Source organism: Andrena cerasifolii, chromosome 9 (assembly GCF_050908995.1).
Source record: "Andrena cerasifolii isolate SP2316 chromosome 9, iyAndCera1_principal, whole genome shotgun sequence".
In the NCBI taxonomy this organism is placed as follows: Eukaryota; Metazoa; Arthropoda; class Insecta; order Hymenoptera; family Andrenidae; genus Andrena; species Andrena cerasifolii.
In genome coordinates this window covers 9,072,862-9,100,735 of record NC_135126.1, presented here as the reverse complement: position 1 = coordinate 9,100,735, position 27,874 = coordinate 9,072,862, and the positions used below count along the sequence as shown (strand labels likewise).

The 27,874-nt window shown below is 47.0% G+C and overlaps 12 non-coding genes across 12 annotated transcripts; 10 read left to right on the top strand and 2 right to left on the bottom strand.

The window, feature by feature from the left end:
* The first annotated feature begins 4,351 nt into the window (after positions 1-4,351).
* On the top strand, positions 4,352-4,423 carry Trnaq-uug (transfer RNA glutamine (anticodon UUG)). The gene has a single exon. It is a non-coding gene; the product is annotated as a tRNA-Gln (tRNA).
* A 92-nt stretch (positions 4,424-4,515) lies between these two features.
* On the top strand, positions 4,516-4,587 carry Trnaq-uug (transfer RNA glutamine (anticodon UUG)). The gene has a single exon. It is a non-coding gene; the product is annotated as a tRNA-Gln (tRNA).
* Positions 4,588-4,679: 92 nt separating this feature from the next.
* On the top strand, positions 4,680-4,751 carry Trnaq-cug (transfer RNA glutamine (anticodon CUG)). Its single transcript has one exon. It is a non-coding gene; the product is annotated as a tRNA-Gln (tRNA).
* A 93-nt stretch (positions 4,752-4,844) lies between these two features.
* Trnaq-cug (transfer RNA glutamine (anticodon CUG)) lies at positions 4,845-4,916 on the top strand. The gene has a single exon. It is a non-coding gene; the product is annotated as a tRNA-Gln (tRNA).
* Positions 4,917-5,009: 93 nt separating this feature from the next.
* Trnaq-cug (transfer RNA glutamine (anticodon CUG)) lies at positions 5,010-5,081 on the top strand. Its single transcript has one exon. It is a non-coding gene; the product is annotated as a tRNA-Gln (tRNA).
* A 93-nt stretch (positions 5,082-5,174) lies between these two features.
* Positions 5,175-5,246, top strand: Trnaq-uug (transfer RNA glutamine (anticodon UUG)). Its single transcript has one exon. It is a non-coding gene; the product is annotated as a tRNA-Gln (tRNA).
* An 85-nt stretch (positions 5,247-5,331) lies between these two features.
* Trnaq-cug (transfer RNA glutamine (anticodon CUG)) lies at positions 5,332-5,403 on the top strand. Its single transcript has one exon. It is a non-coding gene; the product is annotated as a tRNA-Gln (tRNA).
* Positions 5,404-5,801: 398 nt separating this feature from the next.
* Trnaq-uug (transfer RNA glutamine (anticodon UUG)) lies at positions 5,802-5,873 on the top strand. Its single transcript has one exon. It is a non-coding gene; the product is annotated as a tRNA-Gln (tRNA).
* A 94-nt stretch (positions 5,874-5,967) lies between these two features.
* Trnaq-uug (transfer RNA glutamine (anticodon UUG)) lies at positions 5,968-6,039 on the top strand. The gene has a single exon. It is a non-coding gene; the product is annotated as a tRNA-Gln (tRNA).
* An 84-nt stretch (positions 6,040-6,123) lies between these two features.
* Trnaq-cug (transfer RNA glutamine (anticodon CUG)) lies at positions 6,124-6,195 on the top strand. Its single transcript has one exon. It is a non-coding gene; the product is annotated as a tRNA-Gln (tRNA).
* Positions 6,196-6,719: 524 nt separating this feature from the next.
* Positions 6,720-6,812, bottom strand: Trnay-gua (transfer RNA tyrosine (anticodon GUA)). Its single transcript has 2 exons — positions 6,776-6,812; positions 6,720-6,755 (listed from the first exon to the last, which is right to left on the bottom strand). It is a non-coding gene; the product is annotated as a tRNA-Tyr (tRNA).
* A 9,896-nt stretch (positions 6,813-16,708) lies between these two features.
* On the bottom strand, positions 16,709-16,780 carry Trnaq-uug (transfer RNA glutamine (anticodon UUG)). The gene has a single exon. It is a non-coding gene; the product is annotated as a tRNA-Gln (tRNA).
* Positions 16,781-27,874: the final 11,094 nt, after the last annotated feature.

Here is a 27,874-nt window from a genome sequence, read left to right as displayed (position 1 = left end):
TCATTCAATATTTGCGTGATTGCTCGGCCGTTTATCAGTTCCCAATGCTCCCACGAGCACCAGCTTGGATCCTGCCAATATGTCCGCGAGATTTCAAAGGCCGCCTGCCTTCGCGATCGAATCGGGAGCGCGTGTCGTTCCGCCAGCGATATTAATTTTCATACGCGCTCCGTATTTGTCGACGGGGAGGGGGGTGTGGAAAAAAGAGGATATCTGTGGACGTAGCGGGTGTAATGAAGGCCAACAAAGGGGAGAAACGAGCGGCAGGGCCGCGAAAAATTCGCGAATTAATTCCCGCCGTTCGCCGAGCACGCGATCATTTCTCGCGCTCGCTTAACAAAATATCGAAGCGACGAAATTACCGAATAAATATTCGCCGCGCGAATGCCTTCGGATAAAAATCCGCCCCCGCCCCTTCTCTCTCGCCGCGCGACTGTAAATCGAATTTCTAAAAACCCCGGGACATCCCGATAAATCCCCCTGTCTCTTTATGCGTCGGTATTTTATAAACGACCGCCCCGCCGTCGCCGTCGACGAGCGCGACGGGGTCGGGGCCGTATATGAAAGAACTCTTTACATGTGACACTTAACGAGAATCTCATAATCTTGCGGCAACGTCGATCTATCTCCCCACCGCTTCCCTCCTCGCCTCTCTCTTTCTCATCCCCGATCCCCCTCGGCCCGCGGAAAATCCCTTTGAAGCTCTGCCCATTGACGCTCGCGGTTTAATATTCCGTCACGAATATTAATGCCCTCCTAGCAACTGCTCCTCGTAAATCAGCAAAGCCTCCTCCGTCGATGCACTTTTCGCCGCGGTTTTCCCCGCGCTTGTTCTCTACCAATTTCCTCCCCTTTCACCCTCTATCGCGCCTCTTCCTGCGCTCCGTCTCTGCATACCACTGCAGATCCTTTCGATTTTTCGCTGTTCCCTCTTTCGCGGCGGCTCCTGCCGTCTCCGTCGTTCGCCTCGGAATCTCTCGCGCCGGACGAGGATAGCGATTAATGCACTTTTCGCTTGTGACCCTCTCCTCTCTGTCTTTCAGTTAGAAAGTTCCCGCCTATCGTGCCTCTTCTTCTGCTTTTCTGCTCTCCAATCTGCCAGCGAGTTCTTCCCCTCTCCCTGTCGCTGTTCCCCTTTTCGTTCGTCCCTCTTTCTCGTTCATCCCCTTTGTCCCTTTCCACAGCGGTCCTCTCGTCTCTCTCTCTCTCTCTCCCCGTGCTCTCTGTCCTCGTCTTGTCTATATTCTTTCGAGGCGGCCACCCCGCGCCACGTTGTCCTTCGCGGCAGACGAAGACAGTCCCGCTGATTGAGAATAATGCGAGGTACCAATTACTACGCTGGCATAAAGAGGAATTCATTAGCGGGAGGAACGCGCCGTTGGGGCATCTCTCGAGCAACTGCGCCGGTTGCACGCGGGCTTTTGTGCAACGGGATGCGCCTCGCCACCGAGCACTTCCTGTATTGTGCATCGAGGGCCGCGCGGCAGGATGACACGCGGAATATTTTTATTCCTCCGCCTCGGTGGCGGGGGGCTTGTCGCGCATTAATTAAAAAAAATAAGGTCGCAACGGGAGCGTTCGCTGACCTACTGATTCACGGGGTGATCGGGGAATGAGCTTGCGAGGTTTCAAAGGGTGCGCGCCCCCCGCCGAGTGCGTATCTTCGATTATAATTCGCTTCCAGGTGAATTGCTACGCGAGCTCGCGTTGCTACGAGAGCGGGATTAAAAGGAGAGCAATCGGTGTGTCGAAATTATACACTGTACCGTGAAACGTCGAAGGTAATAGAGTTTCGCAGCAAAATGGAGTGCAACCACCCCCGGAATTGTGTGTTTACACGATAATGCCCTCGGTCTGAGGCACACAAAGCGGGGAAATGTCTCGTCGAGGGATCCCGCACGAACTTCTTTGCCTCTTATCAAATAAGAAAGCCGGTTCCCTTCCGAGTCCCGATGTTCCACCGAGCATGAAATAAGTGTACACACGAAATCCCGCGCGACGCGGAACAGGGAAAGGGGGGATATAACGATAAAACGAATTTCGAAGGGGCTAGAGCGGGAGTAGGGGAGCGGAGCGCTCTGGTTCTCGAAAACGCGAGTCCTCCGTCGAATCGAACAAGGCAGATAAAAAGAATCCGTCGCTCGCGGGACCCGCTGTAAAACCATAAAGGTGCAATCGCGGCTCGAACGAGGCAACGATAAATGCTCGCGACCCGCGAACACGATTTACTGCTTTCCGCGACAGTGCAAATAAAATGACATTGCGCACGTGTGTGGACAACGTGGTGGAGTGAGTTGAGTTATTCGATGAGAGGACAGAGGAGCGTAAATATTTAGCGTACCTATTTCATAATTCTTATATTCAATTAATCGTTACTCTGCAGATTCAATTTTATATATAATTCAATATAAATTACTTAATTCTTGCACTCCAATTAAATTCTAATATAATTCAATATAAAATTATTTAATTTTTATTCTCCTATTAAATTTTAATATAACTCAGCAAGATTTATGAGCGTGTTTATTTACTCACGCACATGTCTAATTAATCTACAGTGGGTTAGTTTGTTTATTAAACTACAGAGGCTGAGTCACGCGAATTGCATTTCATTCTGGTCACCGTATAGGTACGCGGCTAAGTAGTTTTCAAGGCGGTTTATGCCAGGCAATTTTGTAACGGCGCGCCAGATGCCGCGACCCGAGTCTAGGTAGTCCCTAAAATGCCTCAGTCTTTCGAGTGCGAGGTTGAAATTTACCAGACACGCGGTTTGGGGGCAAACCCAGGTTTCCCTCCGACGGAACATTAGTTTTCCCAATTACGGTTTTGAAAAATTCGCGTGCACAACGCAATTGTTTAGCACATTCATTGGAGACGTTAGAATCGAGCGAATCACTGTGCGCGCGAGTTTCACAATTTGCTCCGAACTCCCCCGCCTCTGCCTCCTTAACCAGACAGTGGGAAGAACGCGGATGTCAACGATTTCACGCGAGATCCCCATGGAGCACCGTCCACCCAGAGGCAATCGGGGCGATTAGAAGCTCGATCGCGCGCGAGTCCAACCCCCCCGCGCCCCTAATCGCGAAGCTGCGTCCCCGAGGCGCGCCTAAACGCGTCCTCCAATTACCAAATTAATTAAACCAGGCGAACGAAACGCGAAGTATCTCCCTTTCGTCGAATCCGGGGGACACTGAATCATCCTCCTCTCCCTCCCGCCGAAATCCGACTCAACAATAACACTTGCTCTGTCGGCTGTCATCCCGGTTGACGTGGCCGCACCTAGCCCAGCCGCCGATCGCCCTGCAAGTGCGCGGCTCGGGGGATCCTGTCAGTCAAGGATCAGCGAACCGTAAGGAGGGCCATTGTGCGGCCGAAAGTATAACAGAGAAATGGAATCGGGGGTGTCTCGCGATCGTCGAGTGGTCGCTCCTGGTCGCTCGAGGGTTAGAACGATTTGCGAGCAGCGTACCGCGCGCCGGGTCGCGTGGGGCGTGCTGATTGGACGTCAGCGAGCGGAACACGTCAAATCGAAGAATATGCTTTGACTTGAAATTAATTTGAGTGGTTTCCAGGGTGGCGAGTCCACGCGATCGCTGAGGGGGAGTTGCTTCGAGCGACGGGGTGGCAGCATTGGCACGCGGAATGCGCGTTGCTCGAGGTAATTAGAGGATCGTGTTTCTGGAAAAGCGAGGGGATGGTGATGGACGTTCGAGGGATGAAGGGAAGTTCCGCGTGCGATAGGAAGCTGTAAGTCGTTCGGGGATTGTACGAGCATGCGAGTAGAGTGTTGTAGATTCTCGAGAATTGGAGATCTCTGGTGGGGGTTGAAGTTGTGTGTTCCTGTTATTGTTTCGGACAGTGCGTTTGGGTGGTAGAGGTTGCTTCGCGAGTGAATCGACGAGCCTTCTCGTTGTTACCTAGCCGCTGTACGTATGTATATTTGTGCGGAAGCCCCTCGAGGGTGCGCGCGTCGAGCAGGTCTGTTATTTATTAGGAAAGGTGGAATTCGGTCAGCGAGAAACTGGGTCGCTCGGCAAGTGTTTATTCGAGATCGGTGTTTAATGTTTGATGTTTTGTGTTTGCTGCGCGAAAAATGCCAGGTAACGAGTGTGGTACATCCTGTAGAGTATAATGCGTGCATTGGTGACATTTTGGGAGATTTTTCGGTGGATTCTAGGTGAAAGGTTCCGCGTCTGCAGAGACATTTTAAAGTGTTTAATCAGTGAGAAGTGATAACAGCTGAGGAACCGATAAATTTTGGACTTTCTCTTAATCGAAACAGCTGCATTGCGTAATTGGCGCCTGCAAATTTGATAATTGCATACAGAAGATGAATATAATTGAAATAAGCGGTTCCATGGTGTAATGGTCAGCACTCTGGACTTTGAATCCAGCGATCCGAGTTCAAATCTCGGTGGAACCTGCATTTTTGCAATTCTGGTCGGTGGAATATATTATAAATGCTGAGAAACGTTTAAACATTTAAGAAGAGGCATTAAAACTCGTTAAATAAGAGGTTCCATGGTGTAATGGTCAGCACTCTGGACTTTGAATCCAGCGATCCGAGTTCAAATCTCGGTGGAACCTGCATTTTTGCAATTCTGAGCAGTGGAATATATTATAAATGTCGAGGAATGTTTAATCATTTAAGAAGAGGCATTGGAACTCGTTAAATAACGGGTTCCATGGTGTAATGGTAAGCACTCTGGACTCTGAATCCAGCGATCCGAGTTCAAGTCTCGGTGGAACCTGCATTTTTTGCATCCTAAGTCGATGTAATTATATTGCAAACTTGAAGGAATGTTTAAACATTAAACGGAGGCATTGGAACTCGTTAAATAAGGGGTTCCATGGTGTAATGGTAAGCACTCTGGACTCTGAATCCAGCGATCCGAGTTCAAGTCTCGGTGGAACCTGCATTTTTTGCATCCTAGGTCGATGTAATTATATTGCAAACTTGAAGGAATGTTTAAACATTAAACAGAGGCATTGGAACTCGTTAAATAAGAGGTTCCATGGTGTAATGGTAAGCACTCTGGACTCTGAATCCAGCGATCCGAGTTCAAGTCTCGGTGGAACCTGCATTTTTTGCATCCGAGGTCGGTGTAATTATATTGCAAACTTGAAGAATTGTTTAAACATTATGCAGAGGCATTGAAACTCGTTAAATAAGAGGTTCCATGGTGTAATGGTAAGCACTCTGGACTTTGAATCCAGCGATCCGAGTTCAAGTCTCGGTGGAACCTTCATTTTGTGCAATCTGGCAGTATTTTCAATATTAAATAAAGATTCGAGGGTGAATAAATGTCTGGAAAAGCCTATAAAACAAGTGGTTCTATGGTGTAATGGTTAGCACTCTGGACTCTGAATCCAGCGATCCGAGTTCAAGTCTCGGTGGAACCTGCCTTCTTTTTTTTACACTTTGCAAATTCTCAAGTGCAAATAAACAATTGCGAATTATTGGTACCACCGATTCTTACCAATGCGAAACGTTTCAAGCTGAAATCTTGAAACATTTTCTAAGCGAATAAAGCGATATCGTTAAACGTGATTCTTTATACTGCACTTGTTACCATCTACGACAATTGGGGGAAATTAAACAACTTCAGAACTCCAGGATCAAGTAATTTATTAAGCATCGTGTATATATCTTGTGTTATACAGAAATTAGTGTCTTAAATTGCAAGTTCAGGCGCTCGGACTTATATTTCGATAAAAATCTATGTTACAGTTTTGTTATAACAAATACGCGAACACCAAAAAATTAGCGGCACGATTGATTACGAATCGATCGACCAACGGGTTCCATGGTGTAATGGTTAGCACTCTGGACTTTGAATCCAGCGATCCGAGTTCAAATCTCGGTGGAACCTTTCCTCTTTTTTTCTCAGCCAAGTGTGTTCTTATTATTAAGCCACGGATTGTTTATACAGTGCGGTCGCATATAAACGAACCAACACATCAAGAGGTTCCATGGTGTAATGGTTAGCACTCTGGACTTTGAATCCAGCGATCCGAGTTCAAATCTCGGTGGAACCTAATTTTTTGTTTAATACTTCTGCTACGATTTCGCCAAGTGTTTCAGCGCAGCGATAGGGGTGAAAGAAACTACCCCTTTCAAGAGGTCCCATGGTGTAATGGTTAGCACTCTGGACTCTGAATCCAGCGATCTGAGTTCAAATCTCGGTGGGACCTTTCTATTTTTGCAGCCCTTTCCATCGATTTTAATTTGCAAATAATACGTCCATCGTTCGGTGAGCTACATACATATAATTTTTTTTATCAAATATCATTAACTACAAAGTGAAATAACTTTTTCATATCGGTAATATTACTTTCAAAACTTGTACACGTTTGCTCATCTTCTACCAATTGAGGTTGCTAAAGATAAATATGGCCAAGAATAATTCAGTCCGAAATAACTACACTACTTTTGCAATGGTCGCTTAATGCTTCTTTCAGCGCGACGTAATTCTTTCAAGACTAACAAATTAAATTATACCTTCTAACAACAAATACTTAATTAACAACGTGAGAATTCAAACTATTTTTCACTATAATAGTTATAGATCTATTCTTAAAGCAATTATTACGCATAATTACATAACATCTACATATTATTTACAGCACCACTGCAAATGTTTAAAAAAGTTGAAACTAAATAAAATCAACATACAATTGTTTAAATAAAATTTAAAGTTCGCGGGACAAAAAGGAATTCCTTCGAGCCGGATTCGAACCAGCGACCTATGGATATCTGTTTTGATCATCCCAACTACAGTCCACCGCTCTACCAACTGAGCTATCGAAGGATTGAGAGTCGCTTCTTATTTATTCCATTTAGCCTAAGGCCACGAACTTGATACAATTACCAACCTAGTATTCACTTACTAAACAATATTTGTAGCACATACGGGCCAACCAACTACAAAAAATATTAAATTAAATCGCAATTTCATTTAAAATCATCATTTCTCCAACTATCGATCGCTAGGCAGGCCCAGGGTATCGGAAACGAAGGGAAACCTTTCAAAACTCTCCCAAGTGATCCAACTATAGTATCTCGTTATGAGAGCGAGGTGACTCTCGCCGTCGCGACGTCGCCATCTCAGCGAGCGGTCGACAGATCGCGGGTGCGATGCGGTTTAATCTGACGTTCGGTCGTGTCGCAGATACAGTTATCACTTATTTACGACGCGCCCGAGGCGGGCGGGCGAAAAAGAACTGCGTGTCAAAGCCAGCGGAGGCCAAACATCGTGAAAATTTTATACCCCCGAAGAGTCCTCTCTATCTCAGGGTGCACGCCAATCACCATCAAGGCATCGCGCGGCCTCGCCGTGTTTCATGGCCCGATACAGTTTACATAAAACTATAAAATTATGGTCGTAGCCGAAAAGCCCAACAGGAGAGGATCTCGGAGGAGCGCAGACGCTGGCGGCGCGAGGGGCAGGCTGTATCGTAAAGTCGATGGGGTATTTTTACATGAAGTCATTAAACCCGGTTTACTGCGAAACAAAGTGCCTCCTCAGCTCTGTGCCCACCGCCCCAGCCTTCTCCCCTCCACTGTTCGTCGCGCCGCTTAATTACTCCTCATCGCCGAATTAAGCAGCTAGATCGCACTCTGGTTTAATGAGAGACGAATGTTTAATGAGGGATCCCACGGCATTCGCGGATCCCACGACACTTTTCACGGTGTAAAGGAAATTGTTGTGCACAGGTATTCGCGCGAATAAATGGCAGGAACGAATCGCTTCTAGGGGTTTAAGGGTTTTTCAATGCAGACGGAGGATGGTCTTTGGAAGGTTGGATCTATCCGCGCGTGGCATTTCAGGGTAACAGTGTCATTGATTATAAGGTAAGGCGTATTTGCTCTTTTAATTGGGCCTAGTTTAAAGGTTTTAATTGAAAGAGAAGTAGCTTTATTTTTATTGGGTATATATTCTATTTCTTGCTATTGTTTTACAATGTTTTTAAACGAGTTATTTAATAGCGAGTAGTATAATTAATATTATTTTTAATTTTCTGTAGCTTTTGTTGTTTAAGCCTAAAATGGAACTATGGCTAGTTGGTAGTTTTAATAATTATATCTATAATGTAAGAGTGTAATGTTTTGTGGGTTAGTGACTTTTTACGAAATAAAAGATCACAAAATTATGGGATCCGTATTGCGATTAACTAATTTTTTGTCATTGCGAGAGTTGGTAGCTTTCTGCATAACTTGGACCAAGTGTCCCTAATACGCGTGGACAATTAGACTCCTCTGTCAGATTCCAATATCCTCCGACGAGTTTGTAATTCAGAAATGAAACCCAGGAAGTCGATACGATCTTACTAGGGCACCTTGAAATGTAGGTCCCTTCCCAGTGAAAAGTTCCACGGCCTTTGTAATTCCATTTAGGCGACCCACTTGTTCCTCCGCAGCTCTTTAAATTGTCTCATGCGAAATGGGGGCAAGTAGTAGTTCCAGGTCATGGTCAGACGCGAGGAGTTACCAAAACTGCACACGCGGCTCTCTCGCCGCTCTTGATGCATTTTCATTTTCCCTCGGATCTGGGTCAGCAGAACCGCGATAGAATAACAACGTTCACCTCAGAGCGTATGCATTCGAATATCTAGCTAGGTAATACGAGCAACTGACGCCGCGAATTCTTATCCGCACGACGAAAGGACAGAGGGAAATTGCTGTCGACCTTATCCAATTTACGGCGGGGACTCTGCGGGCGAGTGGAAGCGGCGTCTCTTTAATAAAAACCTTTATCTGGCAAAGCAGCATTCCCAGTATTTCCAAATCCTATCTCCCAAATACCTACCTTCTTTTATGAACACAAAACTCCCTTAACTTATTCTTCGATACCACCAATACTCCCGAAGACGTCTTCTCGGATCGGTTTAAACCGAACACCCCGCATACTCTCGTCCCCGGTAGAGGGGACTTTCCACTTTCCTCTACGAAACCGTAGCGCTGCTGCGAAAGAGGCAAATAAACGTGTAACTCATTCTGCTCATTCATATCAAAGGTACCCTCCATTTGCAATTCAATTTCCCTCTTCCAGCCGAATTAAGATTTTCCTTTTTTAATACATCCGCCGACGTCGTTCCGCGCATACATTAAAGCCCACCTTTAAGCAGGGACGCGTGGAAAATGGGCGAAGTAAAATAAGGGGTGGACGAAACGAGAGATCGTATAAGGCCGCGGCGTTGTTAAACCGTCCGCTGTAGACACACAATTTTTTAAGGGGGTAGACACGGGTAATGCAGCGCGCTGTATACCGACACAATCTGGCCCGAAACATGGGTTCGGGATTTTTCGTTTTTCGTCCTTATATGAGCAGATTTGGGGCTGGGCGAGGTCTCATTCGAAAGAGGAAGGTTCAATGCGGAGCGCTCTGCTCATGGTTCAACGAGATTGTGTTGATATGTAATAATATCAGTGTCCAAAGTAAAGCAAAAGATGACAAAATATATCCGCAGAATCCAAGCATTTTTAGGTCACTAAAAGAGTTTTGTGACTCAAACGATGAGCAGAGCGCTCCGCATTGAACCTTCCTCTTTCGAATGAGACCTCGCCCAGCCCCAAATCTGTTCATATAAGGACGAAAAACGAAAAATCCTGAACCCATGTTTCGGGCCACATTGTGTCGGTATACAGCGCGCTGCATTACCCGTGTCTACCCCCTTAAGGCGATGCCTTTGAAGCTGAAATTTAGTATACCTCTTCCCACTTCATGTTCTCCTGATATATTGGCTAAAATCTGGAGAAAATTTTCAGAATGCACAAAATTGGACTTTGTAACAGGAGAACATGCCGTCGAAAGAGGTGGCACAAAGTAACGTCTCCGGAGAGCAAATCAAAGAGCGAGAAGTGGCGCAGATGTTTCGAAACAGTAACTGTTCTGAAATTTAGTATACCTCTTTCCACTTCATGTTCTCCTGATATATTGGCTAAAATCTGGCGAAAATTTTCAGAATGCACAAAATTGGGCTTTGTAACAGGAGAACATGCCGTCGAAAGAGGTGGCACAAAGTAACGTCTCCGGAGAGCAAATCAAAGAGCGAGAAGTGGCGCAGATGTTTGCGAAGCCTGCTACACAATCGGCATTTTTCAGTATTTTTTGGCGTTTTTTATTTTTCACGGCTTGGTTTTTCAATTTAAAAATCTGAAAAAAATTCAGGACAATAGTAAGAATCATACGTACTTATAGTAAAAATATAATTATAGTGCCAAGCCTGCTTCGATACACAATCGGCATTTTTCAGCATTTTTTGGCGTTTTTATTTTTCACGGCTTGGTTTTTCAATTTAAAAATCTGAAAAAAAATTCAGGACAATAGTAAGAATCATACGTACTTACAGTAAAAATATAATTATAGTGCCAAGCCTGCTTCGATACACAATCGGCATTTTTCAGCATTTTTCGGCGTTTTTTATTTTTCACGGCTTGGTTTTTCAATTTAAAAATCTGAAAAAAATTCAGGACAATAGTAAGAATCATACGTACTTACATTAAAAATATAAATATAGTGCCAAGCCTGCTTCGATACACAATAGGCATTTTTCAGCATTCTTTGGCGTTTTTTATTTTTCACAACTTGGTTTTTCAATTTAAAAATCTGAAACAATTCTCTAATATGTGCCCTGATAACCGAAATGCCTCTGATTTTTTTCAAAATTTTTCATCCCCTAGTATAGGGGAAATTCGGCAAAAACCTGATTTCCTATTTTTGCCCTTTACTACCCTCCTTTAGTATACCTCTTTTCGCTTCATGTTCTCCTGATACCTGGGCCAAAATCTGGCAAAAATTTTCGGAATGCACAAAATTGGGCTTTGTAACAGGAGAACATGATGTCGAAAGAGGTGGCACTAAGTAACGTCTTCGGAGAGAGAATCGAGGATGCCTTCGAAGCTGAAATTCAGAATACCTCTTTTCGCTTCATGTTCTCCTGATACCTGGGCCAAAATCTGGCAAAAATTTTCAGAATGCACAAAATTGGGCTTTGTAACAGGAGAACATGATGTCGAAAGAGGTGGCACTAAGTAACGTCTTCGGAGAGAGAATCGAGGATGCCTTCGAAGCTGAAATTCAGAATACCTCTTTTCGCTTCATGTTCTCCTGATACCTGGGCCAAAATCTGGCAAAAATTTTCAGAATGCACAAAATTGGGCTTTGTAACAGGAGAACATGATGTCGAAAGAGGTGGCACTAAGTAACGTCTTCGGAGAGAGAATCGAGGATGCCTTCGAAGCTGAAATTCAGAATACCTCTTTTCGCTTCATGTTCTCCTGATACCTGGGCCAAAATCTGGCAAAAATTTTCAGAATGCACAAAATTGGGCTTTGTAACAGGAGAACATGATGTCGAAAGAGGTGGCACTAAGTAACGTCTTCGGAGAGAGAATCGAGGATGCCTTCGAAGCTGAAATTCAGAATACCTCTTTTCGCTTCATGTTCCCCTGATACCTGGGCCAAAATCTGGCAAAAATTTTCAGAATGCACAAAATTGGGCTTTGTAACAGGAGAACATGATGTCGAAAGAGGTGGCACTAAGTAACGTCTTCGGAGAGAGAATCGAGGATGCCTTCGAAGCTGAAATTCAGAATACCTCTTTTCGCTTCATGTTCCCCTGATACCTGGGCCAAAATCTGGCAAAAATTTTCAGAATGCACAAAATTGGGCTTTGTAACAGGAGAACATGATGTCGAAAGAGGTGGCACTAAGTAACGTCTCCGGAGAGCAAATCAAAGAGCGAGAAGTGGCGCAGATGTTTCGAGACAGTGACTGTTCTGAAATTTATTATACCTCTTTCCACTTCATGTTCTCCTGATATATTGGCTAATATAAGTATAACGGAACAGCTGAGAATTTCTTTCCTTATTCAGAATAGAATACAGAAACAGCTCCCTCTCGCGTTCACCGGGTAATCGTCGATTTATCGGTATTACCATTTCTGTGCAGAAAAAAATGCTGTAATACGCACTTGCCGAATCGGCCAGGTCACGTGACGTGTCTACCCCCTTAAAGGGCAGTTAAATTGCGACATTGTACCGGTCTCCTCGCGGTAATCATTCGATAGGGGTGTGCGCAGGGGGTGGCCGTTTCCGGGCCATCCAGGGCGATACGTTACACGGGGAATGCCTTCGTACGTCGGCCCTCGTTTACGCGCTGCGTACTGCGGGCGTATAAAAAATTTCGCGTCTTATTTAAACGTGCTCCCCTTCTTGAGAGGCCTGGCGAGCTTCCTTCGCGCGCACCCCAAGCGGGACGAAAGGTGGACGAGGGGGGAACTAATATCATTTTTACGATATAAGTTCGAGGGTGTGCCACGGAATCGCGAAGGGTTAGCTGGGTTAGCCGCGGAGCGCGGGACACCTTCGAGTGAAACGTATTATAATTGACGCGACGGCTATAAATCTCGAGTATTCGGGGATTTACGGCGAACCGGGAAATTGGCCCAAGAGGTTCCGCCTATTAAAAATATGCAAAGTTCGCCGACCGCCGAGCGACATCGTTTTATCGTCGACTCGAGTCTTGCGCTCCTCTGATTTCTAAGGGTGTTCGTGATCGTTGTATCCTGCGGGGTGAGTTGAAAAAGTGAACCGGCTGAGAAGAGAGTCGGAATTGTGATTCTACTTTCCGGTACTGAAACCTCCGTGCCTCTCTGCCAAGTAAAAATCAATCCAGATTCTTGTTTCCACCCCCGTTTTTCGGGCGATCGTTTCCTCGGCTGCACGAGCGTTTAAAATGGGGAGGCGAAGTTGCTTTATGCTCCGATTTAAGGAATACGCCGTGGCCATAAACCATAAAGATTCCGAGTCATAACTCGAACGGTATCGCATTTTATTTAATTGCCCCAGCGGCACACTCGCGCGCCACCCGAAAGCGGAGGGGCGGCTTTCTCGCGCGTGCATAATATTATTTATTGCTGAAGAAGCTGTTAAAGTTTAATGCCACTCGGGCGAGCACCGTGGGCTCTTGAAATTAAACGCGATAAAATGTTTGTTATCCAATCGAGTGGCGGCTTAATGTCCCCTCCGCTGCCCCTCCCGTCGTTCTCCCTCTCCATGTGGCCGACGAAGATTCGCGGGAAGCGCCGCGCTATCTTCGCGGATAAGACGAGCGCTTTAACGGCCACACCACCGAGGGAGTTTCGGAAGTCGCTTAAAGCGCGCGAAGACGCGCCCATTTAACAGTCGCTCCCGACATTGTCGATCAGTTAACGGGACTACAAGCTACGCGATAAATCCGATGTCACGCGTAAATCCTTTCTTAATTTACTGTCATGTTACTTTTACACCGGCATTTTACTGCACACGCACTCGACGAGTTTACAATTATTGCCCAGCACCCGATACGCTGTATGGCTTTATCGAGCCATCGAATTTCCCCCATCGCATGCGACAATCGCCAGAGCGCTTTGAAGGATATACGGTTGAGGTATATCCCTCCTTGGAAATCGCACTGTAGGTAATCTAACAGTAGGAAGTAGTGGCATAACAACGTCGTGAATGTCGTCGATCGTCGCTGAGTTGCATGCGATTATTTCTCATAAATTATTTCAGGACACTTTCGCTTCTCGCGAAAAGACAACAATGTTGCGAACCGAAATTCAGCTTTTCGCGAAAACCACACAAAGTTGCAAACCAGGATTTGGTTCCCGAACATCGAAATTCTGTTTGCAACATTGTTGAAAAAAAAATGGCACATGCTACTTTGTTGCATTTTCGTGGAAAGCGTAACATCAATTTGCAAATTATTAAGTGTAGCGTGCGTTGTTGTGTTATGCGATTCGTGGTTGTATGTTGTGCGATGTAGAATAGAGTGTTGGAATAGGTGTAGAAATTGTGATATGGAAGTGGTGTGGCAGGTATGTGGAAACGGTGCAGGTGTGTTGGACGAGTAGTGTAAGAATGCAAGACTGGTGTGAAAGTGTGGCACAGAAACGGTACAGTACAGAAATACCGTATGAATTGTGGCCAATGCGTGACTTACCTGTTTCTATTTCCCCATTTCACGTGCATAATCATCGTATAACAGCTGAAAAGATATCGAATTACCCAGATCAGCAGAATTCCTGTCGAAATAGCTGTCGCGAATTGTGAAACCGCGAGAATGGAATAACCTGAAACAGGGAGCCGAGTTCCTGATACCGTCTGGGCTGGGGAAACGTCTATACGCGGGGACGGCGCAATTCCGCGGGCGAAGTGTCAGTAGGATGGCTCGTGTGACTCTCGATTACACGTTCCGTCATTACGGGGACCGGCGTATTTTATCGTCCGGCTGAGTTACGGGGTTCCGCTCGTTAACCGGAAACTTCCAAGGGATCGTCTCGCTCGAATTTAAATTGAGAAAGTATTTTACGAGCGCGGGAGAGTTTCACGGTAGCGTTGTCACATCTTGATGAACTTCCGGTAACGATCGTAGGAAAATGTCGTCGTAGTCTGGAGCCCCCCCCGCAGTTTCGTTCTATCCACCATCGTTTCACAGGGGAATCTGGTTCACGAACCCTGCCACTGCTTGCAGCATTAACGAAACCCGATCACCCATCCAGCCGATTCTGCTTCGATTACGACCGCCCACGCGATTATCATAACCGATTATTCGTTCTAACACTCCTTTGGAATACGACGGACGCAGTCAACACCTGTGGCTTTGCTGTCTGTCGCATCGTGGAATGATCATCGAACGGGCTTTTGCTTTGTTCGCAAACAGAGGGGATTTTAATATTATTATTGCTACGAAGCTTTAAATATCCAGCATCGGCACCTGACTGTATAAATAGTAACACAATAGGTGAACGCATAGAATAAATCAGAAGCCAAACAACCCGCCCAGGGTGCGACACGAACGCCCCTCGTCCAATCCGCAATGGTTTGATAATACCCCACGCATCAAACATGCACCTTTCCATTTCAATTTGAATTGCGTATAAAAATGTTTATCGGCCCACGGGACGTGGCTGTAATAAACAACGCGTGGAGCGGCATAAACGAGCCGCATTAAAGTCCGCCTCCTGTTTCAGAAAGGTTTTAAAAGGGACGAGGGAGATCGCGAGCCAACGATGCGCCCGGAAGCGCGCACTCTTTGCGTCTGGCAACAAGCTCTTTACCTTGCTCATGGATATTTATCCTGAGAATTGCGAATGCTGCACCGTCTTCGATTTAACATCTGCATTTACCTATCGACAAATATTGCGTTTAACAATGTATTCGATGTACCTATAATACTGACGTATCAAATAAACTGTAAAAGACACAAGGTATCTTTATTTCCAAGCAACAACCTGTCTCCACCCCTTTAAAAAGGGAATACCGATGGGACCGAAAGGAGAACCCGCCCACCTGGCTCGACGCTGCCTCGACGGAATCGCCGTCTCTTTACGCGCGTTTGGAAGCGGGATAAAAACACGGCGGCGTCCGTCTGTCGGGCGGAGATTAGGATAAACTCGACCGAATATTTCACCGGGAGGGGTAGGGATCGCCGCGAATCGAGGCGGCCGCGGAAACTCGTTTTTCCGTAACTGATTTAAGAGAGGCGGATCGGGCGCGACGCCGCCGTACGGAAATATTGGATGGACGGGCGGGTTGATTAATGTCGATACTGGGAAACGTTCCCGGGTAATAATGTGTTCGCGTGCGCGCGGATGCGACGAGAGGCGGCCGGAACGTGTAATTTGCGTAATTTTACTATTCGCGCTGGCGTTTCGCGAGATCGTGATCGATGGCGGGTGGGCATGCTAGGCTCTGGGATTGGGAACGTTTGTCACATGAATGGGTAATTCTTGTTAGCTGTACGCCCAGCGGTGGCATGCGAATTTTGATCTTGGGATTTTAAAGGGCCGAGGACATCCTCCGGCGACACTCCGTGCTTGTAGGGTGGAAGTCTTTGCCAACTGTGATCGTTACTTGCGTATTAGTAGAAGAATGGAAGGTGACTTAGCTCGACCCGGGTACGGCGTCGCGAGGGTGTAAATTATTAAACGTCCACGCGCCTCTGTAATCGGTGTACAAGTTCCATCAATGTTTAATGGCGTCTGGTACGCGACGTAATCTGTCATCGGAAACGCATTGCTTGCAACGTTTCAGCATCGTTCGGGTAACCCTTAATTTCGCGGGTAATTGGGGCCTCGATGCATATTTGATTCGCGGAGCGCACGACAGGTAGCCGGCGATGCAGAGATTCAAGATAAGGCGCGCGTAAAAGCTCGCGACCAGGCCCTGCGTAATACGTGCGTTTCGTGGAAGGCGGAGATAACGGGGCGCACGCCTCGTCCGTGAATTATCGAATTACATGTATAATAAATGTATTTATCGCGGTTACGCGCCGGCCTCGGCGGATCTACGCGTTATATAATTACTGATTAAGCGACCCTCCCTGACGGGCACGAAGATTCCGCGAGCGTCGAGCGGATGTGGACGCGTCACGTCGATCGTTGACACGTTAGACGATGGTATTGTGCTTCCCTATACATTAATATTCATCAACGAGAATTGATCAACGAAACGCATTACAATATTACCGTCGTTCGACGCGTATTATAGGTGTTTCTAAAGAGAATACAAGTTTACACGCAGGCTGCGTGTAAACGATGCGGGTGATTATAAACAAATCTGATTAATAGATATTAATGTAAAAAATGTTTTCAACTGTCAAATGATTAGATTCCTGAAGAAGATGATATATTGGTCAAGGATTTGGAAAGAAAAAAGAGTTAGGTCCCACCGAGATTTGAACTCGGATCGCTGGATTCAAAGTCCAGAGTGCTAACCATTACACCATGGGACCGGCGTGGAATACTACGCGTTGTTAGCGTACATTTTTATACATCCATACGAACTAATCAATATTGTTTTTCCTCGTTATTATTTATGACGGTATCTATCTATAATAAATAATATAAGCACTCTACGATGTTCTCTTAGATCTAAGAATTATATACGATGTCTAAAATGTATAAATAGAAAATGAAGGGAATTGGAAGAATAAGAACACTGTGTTGCATATAGCAGTAGGCTTGGTAGCTAGGTATACTAATATTATTAAGATAAGGTGAATTGTATAATAATTTACATAACTACCAATAAGAGTAAATGTATCATTCCGTTAAATGAAATATATATTTACATACTTACCATCTCGTCTATCTTCAATTACTAATTTCAACGACACCCGTTTCCTTATCACTCCTCCATTCCAATCAGGTATCAAACCTGATTGCGAGCCACGGAACGCGTGTCTCCTCAGCGACCAAAGAGAAGAAAAAAAATAGAGAATGGATATAATGGTAATTTACAGGCCCCGTCCCACATTCCCGACACACCGACCCACCCCACGGTACCCAAGGGGTGAAAAAAAGCCTCTTGAGCCATTTCGCGAGTGTCGTCCCGAATCGGAAGAGGGGCGAACAATATATAAATCCAGAACACCCCAGTGGATCGGCAGGGGTGCTTGGGGGGGTTGGTGGTGAAAAGTGAACATAGATTTCGAAAGCATCGACAAGCAGGCGAGAATGCCTGGCGCAGGGGGATAGAGAAGGGACACGGGGTCGCAAACCCTGCCCCCGTTGCCGCGGCAGCGTGTCAACCCCTAATTGAACGGAAGCCGGCAATAAATATTATGTTTCTTTCGTGGGGCCGGTTTTATAATGGCGCGTAGCCGTCTTCGTGCCTAGCGGCGGCGGAAGCGGATGTGCAATCAGTGTGACATGTGCTGGTGGCGGGCCTTCACGAATTTATTTTCCTCGCGTCGCTTCACGGTCGAATCGTTCCGCGGCGCTGCGCCCGAGCGAGCGATTAAGCAGGAATTGCTGTCCTCCGCTCACCCTCGAAATATTAGCGACGAAATTAAGCGGCGCGCAGGTGTGGGATCCCTTTTCCCACAAATTTCTATTTGAGAGCCGAGATTCGAGTTCCTTTCAGTTTTACTTTCGGGTAACGAGAATGGAGTTCCTCCTCTCGCGGAGCTTTTCCTGACGGGTTCCCGAAAGGTGTTAGAAATAGAAACGATACAGAATCATTTCTCTAAGCTCACCTCCACCCGAATCCCTCTACCGCTAGCTGCAGAAAAGGGCAACGCAAACAGACCGCGGGGATTGCCGCTCGAATCGCACCCCTCCCCGTCGATCACAGAACAAATTCATTCTCCATTGTGCCCGAATCGAATATTAATGAAAGCCAAACAAACCGCGGTCGAGGGCCCCGAGACACCCAACATACTTGACACCGATCATCCTATACTGTCAATATGATTAATGAACGCGTCCCGTCGAATATACGTGACCGTCCGCGGATGCCATTCATCAAAGGGAGCCGAAAGAACAGGTGGGCCATCGACCCCCCGCTTTGTCTTTCCACCAAAAGCGCCCCAACCAGCCTCTCTCTCTCTCTCTCACACACTCTACGTTTTCCCTCGCGTTCCTCTGCGCGCAAGGGTCGGCAGGCTGCGACTTCCGGTTCCTTTCCGATAATTAGAAACAGCCTCGCTGTCTCGTGATAACAATAATGCCGCGTGCTGCGCGGCCCTCCAGGGCAGCAGCTCGTTCGACATCAAAGCGACGCTGCTCCCCTCCCCCGCAATGCCCCCACCCCTCTATGCATCAAGGCATCGCTAATGAGATTCACTTTACGGTTTGCCCTCCGCCTCGCTCGCGACGCCGCGCCATTTCCTTCCTCCACGTTCGATTATTTTGATCAATTCGGCGATAACGGCGACGAACGACACCCTTACCCGCTGTATTCGCGCCCTTTGAACCGGCCGCCGGAGCAGTCACAGCTTCTGCCCTTTTTTTCTGGCCCTCTCGCATCGACGACGATCCCGCGGCGCGCAATTAAAATTTTTGAAAAGCCATCGACCGTTCATACCGGATCGACGAGACAGGCTCGAAAGGGGCGGCCGGTCTTTGTGGTGGTCTCAGAGGATCGAGCGGGAACGATCGAGGTCTAGGTACCGTTCGAGGATCCCCGCTTTGACGCCGATCAGCATTGTTGCGCGCGAGGGAATAGGACGCGAATTTTTATAAGGGTAAGCGGACAGAAATTAACCGGAGAGGCTTCGCTGCGGTGTTGTTGCGCTTTTAAATCGAACGCCACTTACGCCCGAAGATCCATCGCTGTGTAACAGGCGGTTTATTAAAGATTTTATCGTTTGTATTAAACGTGCAGCACAGCACGGCCGTGTATGTTGCCAATTATACGCACGGCTGTCCTTAACCGTCTCTAGATGCGATTATACATTTCCGTTACATCGTGTGCTTAATTGGATCGATCATTTCTACCTGGGTAATTTCAGGCTGGCGTAGCGTGCATTAGCGGTCCACGTGTGTATATTACTAATCTTGGGCGCCGCGATCGATTATCGTGTTTTGCTTATTTCCTAATGGTCCACGGCAACGGCAACGTTAAATCGATACGACGAACGGGGAGAATTGATTCGCGATTTCAATGAATCAGCGATAAGGGGCTGGTTGAATATTACTTACTCTTTTGCGCGTTCTTTTGGAGCTTAGAGTGTATCTTCAAGTACGAGCACACTCTCAGAAATGGACTGGAGATGCGAGATTGGGTAATGAAAGATACGAGGATGAATATACATTCTAGCTAATCCTGCTTTCAACGAGTCACAGTCATTTTTGCGTTCCAGTCAGAGAAGCGGAGCGATTTAACTCAATTAGAACTTGAGAATCTCGAAGCAACGTTAGGATAATCAGGTTTAAACTTCAGATCACGCTTAAGAAAGAGACACCGTGTTCTGGGATTCGCTCCAGGCATTCGTTGATTGACTGAACCATCTCCGAAAAGATTCTAAGTAATTTGAAACCCTGTTTCTCGATCCTGATCAGACGTTCGTTCTCCTCACCCCGTGTCACTGTTCGCGTTCTCACTTTAATAAAACAACACCTGGACGGTCGATAAAGATAAAATTCGCTATCGATACAAACGCGCACGGTTCTTAATATCCTTGCCGCGTGAACGACGTGTTGGGCTTCCGTTTAATCCATCATCGCTCGTCTAAATCGAACCGCCCGCAGCTCGGGGCGATAACGGGACGCCGTTGGGCGACCATTGCGGTGATAGTTCATTAAAATATCCATGAATACATAATTCACCGCGACGCGGAGTGCACTGGGTGGCGGGTGGACAGATAAATCGATGAAACGCCGCGGAAATCGGGATGAAACAATAATTCCAGCGGGTTCGCGCGATTAACCCTCGCCCCGAGCAAAAATATATTATTTCGCTTGCGCGGGGCTCGCCAACCCGTTAAAATCGCTCGATTATTTATAAGAGGAGCTTCCCCGTTTCAATTTTCATCGCCCCGGGGCCCGCAGCCCGACATCCTGCCGTTAATAATATCGACGACGGGGCATAAGATCGCGAAACGATCGAGCAATATGCCCGGCGATTTGCTGGCGTGTCGAGGTGGCCTCCTCGGTGAATCGAGTAGGAATAGAAGGAACGTTAGTCACGGGCCATTTTGCCACCAGGCGTGACCAGCACCGCTCTTTTATTTTCCAGCGTTAATTCGTGCCGGTCGCGTCGTCCTCGAGGAAGCAGTCGCCCGAACCCCCAGCCCACCCTTCTTCTTTTCTCCCGCACGCTTTAAAATCCTGTCCCTGTTCGTGCGCGGATCGGTCACGTGCCGGCGCAGGGGTGCATCATAATGCGCTCGCCGCCACGCCGTTTCGGCTCTGTTGCCTGTGCATCGAGATGCATACGTAATTAACGGGAAGCATTAACGGGAATTAACAGCCGGCTTAACGGCGCGGAAAAGTAACGTGGGAGAGCAACGTGCTCGGGAATCGCCCCGGGTGCCCTCGAGTTCCTTCATTGCTTAAACTGTCTTCCGTCACTCCTACGTGTGTTCGTATTGTTACCATTTTTCTAGCGCGGACGACATAGAAGCATCGCACAGGCGGCAGTAATGACGCTAGCTCGCGAGGCTTGGCATTAGGGGAGGAGGGTTCCTGTCGAGCCTCGAAAGAGTATGTTGCAGGAAGGACAGAGGGGCATTTCAACCATCACGAGTGTGTGGAGCGATGCTTTCGAACGCACGAGTCAACAGATATGTTTTTCATCGCCACCCAGAAGGATGCGCTCCACGAGTTTAGAACCACTGACCATCTTCGTATGCCCGAGGATATACTCACTCTTCGTACCCAACTTCGTAGCACGTACCCATCTTCATCCCTCATTCTTCCTATGCCCTCGCCGTATCCATTCCAATCACGGTACCAAAGAACTTCAAGCCTGCACTCCAGTGTAATTTAGAGACAATCCACAGGCTCGAAACGTGTATACACGCACTTACGGTCCACGTTTGGAGTCACTCACGAATATCCCGAACCCGAAAATTCAAAAAATCCTGAAACTTTGTGTATATGTAGTGAATTTTCTCCTGATTACTACGTATTTTTTTTTTGCTGCCCAAAATCACACTAACGGGGTGAAATTAACCCCTGAAGATTCGGCTATTTTTCGATTTTATTTTCTAACTCGCAATCTGTAAGAAACAGAAAAGAAATTTCAAGACAAAAGTTACTTCTTTTAATTAGATCTATTAAATGGTAAATGTTTTATCAATTTTTTAAAGAATTAGAAAATAGTTATAAACAAAAATATTAATAATGTTTTCTAAAATTCGTGGTTTCGCGTGAAATCTGAACTGGATGTTTAAATAATTATGAAACAGCATAATCCATATTCTTTTTCCATACAATTTCAACTTTTGTTGTATTGCGGAAAGAGTTGTATTCGGGATCTTCCCGTGTCAGCTAGATCGTGGAAAGTGGGTCACAGCAGAAGGGGAGCGCGCAAGGAGGGTTGCCCCCCGGTAGTTTTTGTCGCGCTCGCGTGAAACGGAAGCGTCCAATCGGGCCCTTCGCGTTGCGTTTTCACGCGTCCCCCCCGTCCCTCTCTCCTCCGGGTCACGTAATTTTATCATTGCAAAATCAGCGCGGCTCGGCGCTGCCGCGGCAAGAATGGAGGCGACCAGATGCCGCGATGCGGGCGTTATCTGCCGATGGCATCTACCCAGTCACGCCCATTTTGGATCATTATACTCCGGTTGCCCGGTTATCATTTCACTTTCGCCCCGATAATGGAGGCGAGACGCGTCGCGAGAGCAGGGTCGCTCCCTCCCCTTCCTTCCCCTCTCGCTCTTTACACGCTCCCGGTGTAGGTATCCCTTGTCTCGTCGTTTCTCTTCGACTTGACCACCCGCCGCGCGATTGTGTCGGCCTTAATGGTTTTCGCTCCTACAGTGTTGCAGAAAACGAGGAGGGAATGAGGCGGGGAGCGCGGGGCGGGAGGAGAAGGAAGTTCAAAGGGCAGAGTCGAAAGTACGGGCGCGGGGCTACGGTTTCGCTTCTTTCTGTTCGGTGAGCCGCGCTCCCGAGTTATTAGCTACGTCTTGATGGAGATGAATATCTTCGGGGACTCGGCTTAGAAGCAACGTTTGCTACGGTGCGGGGGCTGAGTCACGAGCTTTTTGCGTAACGCGGATGCTTGACTGGCGAGCTTCTTGCGCTGCCAGGGCTTTGGACGAACTTTATATAGGTTGGGGACAGTTTTGTCAGTGGAAGAAATTTCACAGGGAAACAAAGTCCCCTACAGAGTAATCCCCAGAAAAAAATGGTGCTCTGACTCTAGTCCTCTGCTTAAAATTTAAACAAAGCCACCTGACGGCCCACGCGCATGATACATCACAGTGCGAACCCAGACTCGCCTAAAATCCACCCTCCACTGATTTATTAACGAACAACAAGAACGTTTAACGCCAGGAAAGGTGTCCACGGGTGGAAAACTGTCGATAGCAATTGTCGGCTGGCTTGACAAATGGTCACCGGGCCGGGTCTCCTCGCACTGGATTCTTGTAATTTTAGATTACACTTGGCTGGCCCGGGGGCCATGGTTAACGCATGGCTGGCCGACCCCCTCGACCATCACGGAGTATCTTGTCCAGAAGGGTTAGATTAGATACGTCGTTCACTTCGGGCCATATATCTGTTCGACCCCGTCTTTCCATCGCTATGCCGGCTGTGTACGCGCGCCTATCCTACGGTGTGTGGAACATTTATTGACCATGCGTGTCCACCCTTATGTGTGCCTGGCCGGCGCGTACGTACGAGGCGTCACGGGGCGGTGTGCGAGCGTGGCGGTGAGTTACGGGGCTGCGGACAGAGTGATGCATTGCCTTTGGAGCCGAGAAGGACCAGCATCCCATGGGAATCGAAGCGGGGGGGATCCTTGCACCTCACACCATTGCGCGTACCGTGACAGCGGCTCGGTGAATTATTGGAATATCGACGCCACCGGGCATTAAATGCTTCAATTACGATTATTATCGAAATGTATTGGAATTATGCGCGCAAGCACGCGTCACTCGAAGCCCCCGCGGACCCTGCAACCTGAGACTTTTCCGATCCGCGATCCGTCGAGTACAGCAGCGATCGTTTTTCGTGGAAAATCCAGGGGTGCGTTGCCCCTCGCCTAACTGCGAGCACGCGTTGAGCGATTTGAAGAATTATTGTTTAGCAGTGAAGACACGTCTCTTCGTTTTATGAGAGATTCTATTATACTGTGTGCAATTGAATTATAGAGAGGCTGTAAAAGGTGCCGGGACGTGGAAGCCCGATGATGCGCATTTACGTAACGTTCCCGCGTATTTCCTCATTTTTTTTTTATAGGAACGCGTAAACGGCACTGTGGCGGTGAAATGTAAATTTTCGAAAAATCCCTCTTGTGTTTTTTTCATCATCATTAAACGGGCCCGCGAATGGCCGGTAAAGCGAGAATTCCGCGTCTCCGTGGGTCGTAAAGGGTATCGCCGTGCAAATAAAATAAAAGCCGTATTACGTAATAAATATAGAAGCGGGCCACCACTGCTAATGCAGATAAAGTGTGTAAAACCGCGACGGTTATGGATTCGCACTGGTTGCGTTTCAGCCGACGGTAAAACTGTCCTTCGGGGGTGAAATACACGGGGGACCCCGGTTACAGAGGGTAAACGTTATTGTTGCACCATATAAATCGCGGTTGATCGCGGAGGAGTATGGATCGTATATCAAAACTACCGCCGCCGCGGTAATTTGTGGTCGGTAATGGAAGAGGGAAACTCCCAACGAAATTATTATCCAGAAAATACGCGAGCTCCGCGGGCGGACGCGACACCGTTTCGGGATTACGAGCAGACTCGTCGCACAGTGGTCTAATTCGTCAAAAAGCTGGCGAAAATGCAATTTTCAAAGTATAAAACAGCGTTTTGCTACTATGGCACATTTGTTATATACAATGCAATGTAAGAAATACTGTTTGAAAAATTAAAATACAGTAATCAGTTATTATTATATAAACCTTCAAAGTTGGCTTAATTTATTGGTCCTTAATGTCTTGATATTTCTATCATTTTTAATGTATCACACAAAGTTTCATTGAAGGAATTCATTTGTGAAATGTTTTAGCATTAAAATATGTGTTATAAACTTTAAATCTGCATAGCAGCGTCCTCCCTTAATAAAGAACGAGGAAAAAAGTAATGTTATACGCTTTTATACGCAAAGAGAAGAAATTCTTCATTTCAAGTACACTGCCTAGAAGGATATGCAACTGAAAAATTTTGCTATAATTTGCTACCCTATAAGATATTTACATTTAAAGTGCTTAAGAGGGTCTTCTACAGTTATAGACAATTTTTCGCATTCTCCAGAATTTTTTTATAACGAAACTATGAAACTTCTTCCATTGACGTTTTTTTACATTGATTTGTTCTTTTTTCAACAACACTTACAAATTTTTACAATGAGAAATAATCAAAACTGGTGACAGTACAGAGCCTCGTACGCAAAGGGGTGTACCGAAAGGATATTCTCATTGCTCTCATAAAATCTCATGACTTCGCACACCAGCGAAAAATTCTGGAGAAGAATAAGAAAAAATTCGCAGCTATCGAGAGTATCTAACTCACTTGCCACAGAAAATTCTTTACTTCAAGCGTTTCCAGTCCTCCGCCTCTCGTGGGACAACGGACGCGAGCACGCGGGGCAATTTTCCAGGTCCTAATCGATTCTGAACGACTCAAAGTCAACGCGCACGAGAAGAAAGAGGCGTGCACAGGCAGAGGCTGGAAGACAGACGGGACAGAGATGAGAGGAGGGTTCGGTAATAGAGAAGTTTCCGAGCCGGCTCGTTAAAACTAACTCGTAGCCTCTTCCCAATCGCTAATGCGTCCGTCCGGCCGCTTCCGACGGTATTTTATTTTTATTTAAAGCGGTCGAAACCCCCTAGACAGGACGGGCGGCATCGCCACCGACGCGTCCCTCCTAGCGTGTTCATTTCATTCCGACGGGGACCGATCCGATCGATTACCGCGATTCGAATAAAATGTAAATGTCGGCGCGCGAGCGCGACTCGTGTGTTATGCAAATTCCGTTCCGACGGTAATCATTGAGTGGAAGCTGATGTCTTCCTACGCTGCTAATGGCCCGGGGAAATGAAAAAACGAGAGCACCGAGGCCCGGGGAGAAGGAATAACGTAAATACGAGGCCGGATGGCTGCGCGTGTCTGCCGATGAAAAGGAGGATGGGGATGAAACGTTTCGTGGAACGGTTACGGAGGGTTGTACTCCGGGGGGCACTTGACTTCAATAGTTTAACGAAATTGCCGAAGACACGTGGATTCCACTCGTTCCGACTTGATCTGATTCCCGGGGCTGCTACGATATTTATTCGACTCCGCCAGCACTCGCCTCACAGCGCGGCGGCTCCCTCCCTCTGACCGTCTCCAAAAACTCAACTCGATCGGGCTTAACTCTCCACCAGAGCTACTCCCGCCCCTCCCGCTGCTGGAGAAATTGGATTCTTCTTTGAAATTGGCAGGTTTTTACGTTCGACGCGATTTCCCTTTTCTCCGTTGTTTTCGCTTGCCGCGGGCAAGTGGAGTGCGCGTCAATTGTCAGACGTCGATTGGGAGTAAGCGCGTATGTATCATTCGAAACACCGACGGTAAGGTGAATGTACCCAATTTCTGCTCATGTCCCCATTTCTGCTCATTTCGTATTTCTCTTATAATTATAAGCGTCACGTTTGTACTGTAGTTACAACAAAATAATTCTAAATTATTTGAACATTTACGCGAGTGTTGCACCAGCTTGGGGCTTATCAAAGTGCAGCATAAGCAACGAAAAACTTTTAAAATGAGAGACTCATGATTTTTCGACCGCGTTTTAGCTGGTTATGGTAAGGAACTGGGTCACTATTGGTATTCGATAATTGGGCAGAAAATAGTTTTTGCAGTAAAAGTTCATATTTAATAGCAAAAACAGATACCGCATTGTGCTCTGGATGTAGATTTTTTACTATTTTTGATTATTTTAAGTAGAAAACAGGTGATTAGGTTTAGGATCAAGTGAGTCACCGTCGTGTCCGCATTTCTACTCACCAAAATTTTAGTAACATAAACTCACAATTCAATATATGCTGTAACCTCTATTTCTATTCGATGGCATTTTATTTTTTGTTTAAGAAATACGTACATCGCTATTTTTTGAGAGTAGAAATACGGACATTTAAATCATTATATTTAATTACAAATTACTAGTAATTAAACATCTTGAAATATTTTTCTTAAATAGTTTTCGACTGGTTGATTTATTATTAAAGAATTAATCAGTTACTCTGCAAATTTTAATCACAAACAAATTTTTTACACCTTCTTTCTGACGAGTAACCTCTTAAATGAGCAGAAATTGGGTCATTCACCTTATACAGACTGCATAACGGAGAAGCAACTTCCCTAACTCTCCCTTCGCGTCTGTCTTAATATTTGCCCACAATGCTTTTAATGTGTTTTCGCCAACGTCTTGGACGAGCATCCCCCCCGATCAATATCCGCTTTCAACATACCATTCTCCCCGACGCCACCCCCGATACATCGGCCGGGGCACTAATTACAGATCGAAGAGAAAAAGCCATTACCGCGAGGCCGAGCCGAGCAGATCGCGTCGTCGTCGCAGGAGACAGAGGGGTGGGTACATCCATTACATTCCTGCCCACTAATTTCCACCACTTACCCGTTGTAATTAATGCCGCGTCCAGGCCGTCTTCCCATCGAAACAATCGACGCGCGGCACGATGGAACCGCGCAGTGACAGTAAGCGTGACGGCGACTCACAATCAGGGACGAGGGGGGAGGTGAGCGGTGTGCGGCCACGGGCGTAGGTGGGTATGTAGCTGCAACAGTGCCGATAGGCAAATCCAATGGCGAGGATCGGGCGCTCGAGGGTGTCCGGTAAACAAAGACAGACTCCCGATCGAAAGACGGAGCGATCGGGAGAGAGAGAACGGGGCATAGTGGCGGTGGAACATGAACAGAGAATCGACACGCACGATCGTGGTGGTTACGTGTATCTGCGTGTGTGCACGTCGACGGACACATGTCGAAATGGAAAGGACGCGAGGTGCATGCCGGTGCATTCATTGCGCCGGCTCCTGCTTGGCCCCAACGCGATGTCCAGTTCCGCAGGATGATTAATTAGTTGTCGTCCGTTCCATGCCACCGTGTCACTCTTGTCACGGCTTTGTCACTTCGCTGCAAATACCGCTAGGCCCGCCGATGCGCTCGCCCCCCTCTCGCCTACCTTCGCCCGCTTTCACCGTGGCCGTGCCCTTCGGTTCTCCCTAAAATGCAAACACACAGTTGCGCGAGCGTGAGCGGGATATACCGCGGCCCGCTGCAAAGCAAATTGCATTGTAACCCGGGACTGCAACAGGCGCGCCATTAATCAATGCCCGATCCACGGGGCCGCGTACCGTTCTGCCAATTTCCAAGTGGCGACCGTGCCGCGCGCCATTGACAAAACAGCGCATCGCGGCCGCCGTGGATCAG